At 48.7% G+C, this 5,465-nt stretch overlaps 1 long non-coding RNA gene across 1 annotated transcript; it reads right to left on the bottom strand.

Moving 5' to 3' along the window:
* Positions 1-1,960: 1,960 nt before the first annotated feature.
* Positions 1,961-5,465, bottom strand: LOC136661159 (uncharacterized). Its single transcript, XR_010794923.1, has 2 exons — positions 4,847-5,465; positions 1,961-2,266 (listed from the first exon to the last, which is right to left on the bottom strand). It is a non-coding gene; the product is annotated as an uncharacterized lncRNA (long non-coding RNA).

The raw sequence follows: 5,465 nt of genomic DNA on the forward strand, positions 1-5,465 counted from the left end.
ATATTTGAAAGGAAAAGGCAAATGGACAGGAAGAGTGGTGGGCTATAGTGAGACACTATTCCTATACTCAGCCTTTCAACAGCATCAGGAAGAGTGATCAGTCCTGAAAAGACTCATTGGAAGGGAGCTATCTTTTATTGTCTGAAAGCATCAACTTAGGAGCCAGGTGTGCACCCCCAGGAAGACTGGTGTGCACCCCCAGTGTGCACCCCCCCAGGTGTGCACCCCCAGGAGCCAGGTGTGCGCCCCCAGGAAGACCCCCAGGAAGACACCCCCATAAGACAATCTGGGAGTCACAACGAATAAGTCAGTGTTTCCCAAACTGTAGGTTGTGACTCACCAGTGGGTCTCAACCTGATTGTTGGTGTTTTGTGAAACTGAAATGGACAAGCTGGCAGCTGACAAGGAAAAGGTATTGAGTCCTTTGGAAAGTGACACTGAGCCACATGTGTGTGTTTACTCATGAGCAGGTGAATGTGCCTCAGTCCTCTTCAAAGGGCAGGTTGAGAGGAATGCAACGACCTGATGAATGCAGGCCCCAAAAAACACTTGGGAAAGAAGTCCCCCCACCCCCAGCTGAAAAGGAAAATGTATTGAGCTCCATGGAAAGCAAAATTGAACCACATGTGCACATTTACTTGTGAGTAGGCAAATGACCCTGGACTCCAATGAAAGGGCAGGTAAAGGGGAATGCAAAGCCACCAGAATGGTCTCAATTTGATGAATGTGGAGCACAACAAATGCTTCAGATGCTGTCCCCAACCATAGCAAAAAAAGAATAAAAACAGGCTTGAGCAGCTGGTAAAGTGAAACGGTTTTTTTAAGTGTTGTGATGTTAGGTGGGTCCCAATACAGTGTCATTCTAAAAAGTGGGTCGTGGCGCTAAAAGGTTTGGGAACCGCTGTAATAAGTCATTGTCTCTCATGCCTGCCCATTGCATGCCTAATGTTGAAAGGACTAACCAGGTTAGTGCTGGCTGTGCAGCTCATCCCTGACTATTAGTGCTTTGGGATGACAGCTTCTCCGCTCTCCCAAAAATATGAGTTGAGGGACTGAAATCTGAATACGTGTTGACTTGGATTTACTGATTTTCACATCTTGTTGCTTTGTATCTCCCCCACTATCAAAGCCTAGAGTGTAAGTTCCTTGAGAGTAAACTTGTCTGATTTTGATGTTGTCTGAAGCGTGATAGATGATGCTTGCATAGTTATTCTATGGAGTGTACTGTCCTGCTGCCTCTCTCTTTTGTGTATGTGCCCTTTGGTAACACTTGAGGCTGTTACAGCCATTCAGATAACCCCAGTGGCTTTCTTGGTTTAACAGTTTTAAACAAAGCAGAGCAGGTGCAGGGGTTGAGGAAGCAGTCAGTTTGCATAAGGAAACCTTCTGAATTTCCCTTACAGAGGTTGGGTATGTGGGTGGAGAAGAATGCATGCGGCCTCCTGGAAGCTGTAGTCTGCCTGCGTCAGTCTGAGTTGGGGGGATTCCCCCAAACCACGCCAAGATTACTTCGCCAGCCTTGCCACTTTCATTACCCTCCCACCAGTCCCTTCAAACCACAGCTCCATCTGTTCATTTTTGGTAGACAATCCCATGTGGTGGGGGAAAATAAAAACTATAAAGGATTTAATCTCAGAGGTGGAAACACAAGGTTGTTACAGTATTAATCTTGCACAATTAATTAACTGCGTGTGCAATCCTAACCAACTTTCCAGCATCGAGGGTAAGGGCAATGCAACTCTGAGGTAAGGGAACAAACATTGAGGAGGTCTCCATGACTGTCCCCCAACTGCAGGGTGTAGCATATGCCCCACTGGCACAGCTATGCCAGTGCTAGAAAGTTGGTTAGGATTGCACCCTGTGTGTCATTAATGCGTGGAACTCCTTGCCACAGGATCTCATGATGGTGGATGTATTGGAACTTCTGAGTAGACATGCATAGGATTTGGTTCTGAGATACTGAAGTGACAGTTTTCCTTTATTGATATCATAACACAGTATTGGGCTGGTCCATGAATCCTTCTTCCAGATGCGCTCTCTCCCTCCAATGTTCCTTTCTCATGGTGCCCAGCTCTTGCTTGTGGCTTCTTGCACAGACCATCTCCTGGGCCTCAGTGGAGGTTGGTGTCCTGGAGCCTGCTTCCATCTGCATTGTACATGCAATGTGCCCGGCCAGGTCCCTCCTCCTTGTCCCAATCCAGTAAACCGACATGATCTTTGGGTGTTGGGGAGCAGGTACACAAATGCCACACTCAGATGCCCCGTCCTGTGGACCAACAGTATGTGGGTGATAGTGGAAGAGGCAACCTGTCCCACTCTGTAGCTGGCCCTAGAAATCTGGTGCCCCCAGGTTCCCTTTGCTCAGGCTCTTGGGCTGAGGAGTTGTGGGTTCCTGGATTGTCCTGGTCCCTTGTTTGCTCCTCCTGGGTCACTGACTGCCTGCCTCCAGTCTCTCTCTCCTCTCCCCCCCTTCTAGCTCTCCTTCTCCCCCCCCCCCTTGGGTGCTCACTTGTCCCTATATGCTCCCCTTCTTCATTTGGGTCAAGTCCCTCCCTCCCACTGGAGGTTGCTGGCATTTTAACTCACCCCATTATGTCTCCAGAGTTGGAACCTGGCAGCACACTCGGCCACAGCACGTGCCCCCATCCCCCAGCATTGTAGGGGAGCCTTCCCCTGGCCGTCCCTAGGGGTTAACTATCTTCTTCCTACTGGCTAAGTGGGAAGTCGTCCTCATAAGACCTGAGTGAGAGTGTGTTTTGGGGGGGAAGCAACCAGTTATTGCTAAGTAGCTTTCTTTTGGTTTGCTTATGGGATAAAAATTGCCGTGGAGTAGTTATCTTCTCTTAACGCAGTGTGGAGAGGGCAAAAAAGGATTGCTGTACAGTAGCTGTTTTAATAATAGTACAGTATATGGTCTCTATGTGTTTTCCTGTTCTTTCGATGTGTGAAAACACTGCTTTCAGAAAAAGGAACACGCAGTGTCAAGTTGTCTCCAAAACGAGCTGATGGGAAACAATTACGCACTGTCTCTGGTCTCCTCTGGCAGGGCAGAGTCTGCCCAGTGACCCTGCCTGTAGCCACAATGTGAACAAAAGTGGCTATGTTTCTCTCTCTGTCCTTGAAAGATACTGCAGGCTTTCTTGTTTTCTGAACTGGCAAGATAAGGCTTCATGAATCTGTGGGTTCTGCTTCTGCAGCCTTGCTTTGCTAAGTTGTCGGAAGAGGGGAAACTGCCTTAACTTTTTCTCTCCCTTTCCCATCAGAGGAGAACCAGAGATCATCCAATGAAAGTGACTGGGGGAGGTCCAGGAAGGGCAAAAGGAAGGACTTCTTGACCCAGCCCACAGTCTGTGTTTCCCTTGCAAACATAGATGTTGTGTTGTAAGATGTTTGGATGGCCACTTGCTTGGATAACTTTAAAGGGGGATTGGACAGACCCAAATGTCTGTCAGTGGTTGTGTGAATGCCAATTGCAGAAGACCAACAATATGAGAGCAGTATGCCTTTCTTGTCTGCTTGTGGACATCCCAGTGGGCCCCTGCGGGAAACAAGATACTGAACTTGAGGAGGCTTTGACCTGATCTAGCGAAGCTTTTCTTATGGTGTTCTGATTATAGTGGGCCCTTGGTATGTGTGGGGAATCTGTGCTCGAACCCTCTGTGCATACTGATATCAGTGGATAGTGAAATCCACCTAGGAAATCTCCTCCCTGTGCCTCAGAGCACCTCCTGGATGTGACCAGAAGACCCTTCTGATCAAGTCCAGGAGGTCCTTGAGGCCAACCTGGTGTGTGTGTGTGTGTGTGTGTCATGTTGGAGGGATTGGGCTCTACAGCCTAGTAATACCATTCCTAGAACCAACCACAATGATACAAAGTTGTGAGCAGCTTTGAGCTTTCAGGTTTTCAGAACTCTTTACCAGGCTGGATGTTATGCGAAACAGGATGGGAAGAAAAAATAAAACGGGTGTGGTGTACACTGTTTATTCATATGAGAAGATTTATCTCTTGCCTTTCCCAATACGGTGGGTATCCCCCTCGGTATCCGTGGGGGATCCATTCCAGGCCCTCCCCCACGGATACCAATTTCAGCGGATAATCAAATCAGCAGAGAGGGCCTCCCAGGACCTCCCAGATGCGACCAGAAGTGTCTTCTGGTCATGCCTGGGAGGTAACGTGAGGCTCTCCAGCTGTGGGCTTTGCACTGCAGATACTGAAATCCGTGGATGCCGAACCCGTGGGTAAGGAGGGCCCACTGTATATAAGAATTGGAGCAGCTTACCACAAAGTTTCAAACCACATAAATAAGCGTAACAGAAACATAGGCCAGCAGAAAATAATGGAGAAAAAAAAACCTAATTAAAATCTGCTGGGAAAAACCCCCAATGTTTGTGACCATTGAAAGGTAGGCAGAGCGATGTCAAAGGAACCTCCTGAGGAAAGGAATTCCATTTCTTTGGTGGCTGCCATTGAAAAAGCTTCGTCATGTGCCACCACTGGCCAACCTGAAGGAAGAGGAATGTGCAAAAAACCCTTCCCAGCTGATCTCAGTGGTCTGTATGGGGGGATGGACCCATTTTGTATCCTGGTTCTTTAAACAGTTTGCATCTTTAAAGGTCATGACCAGCAGCACCTCAAATGGTTTTCAGCATCACCCGTATCCAGGTTTCCCCCCCACCCCTCTTCTCCACCCCAGCTTCTCATAGAGTCATAGAGCTGGAAGGGACGTACCCATAACATGCCTCCCCACCTCAACAGAAGGCTATCCAGCTTTTTGCTTAGCTTAACACCCAGCCTGAAGCACTCGAAATTGTGCTGCTTGCGGGTCGGTCTGAATAAAAGTATTACCTAGCTGTAGCTTCTGGATCTCTAGAGAGCAGCTCCTCAAGCAGTCCAGTCCTCCTTCCTCTTCTTCCAAACAAGTCCACTTGGACAGTGGGCATTCCGATGAGCTTAGGCATGGAAATTTAAGAGCGTGACGCTCCTTCTTTCAAAGGGGAGGGGAAGGGACCAGGAGGCTGAAGTCGGCTCATCTCATCACGTTGGTGGATGCCAAGGAAAGATCATTGAGCCACCTCAACGCTTGCTCACTTTTGCTTTTGTTTCTTTTTGAAGCCCCCTTGCTGTCTCTTTTTCCTGTGAGCAGATGGTGGGGGAAAGAAGCCCTCCCCCATATTCATGCAGGGTGCCTCTTCATCGCCTGCTGTCAGTGGCAGTTCTCTCTCTCTCTCCCTCTCCTCTGAACTCTGTGGTTTTGCCGTTCTTGCCCGCCCCGTTCCTTGGGTGATGCTGCTGCATCCTGGCTCTTGTGGCCTCAAGAGAAGCATTCAAAACTCTGGAGCTGTGACAACAGGACGGAAACTTGAGGGTTAGGAATCGGGAGGCCAATGCCTCTGCTGGATGGTGCTTTTCTGCCACCCACCGTTTGTGTCCTGAGTCACATTCTTGGAGTTGCCGGGATCTTGTA

The sequence above is a fragment of the Tiliqua scincoides genome, chromosome 10, assembly GCF_035046505.1.
Source record: "Tiliqua scincoides isolate rTilSci1 chromosome 10, rTilSci1.hap2, whole genome shotgun sequence".
Classification (NCBI taxonomy): Eukaryota; Metazoa; Chordata; class Lepidosauria; order Squamata; family Scincidae; genus Tiliqua; species Tiliqua scincoides.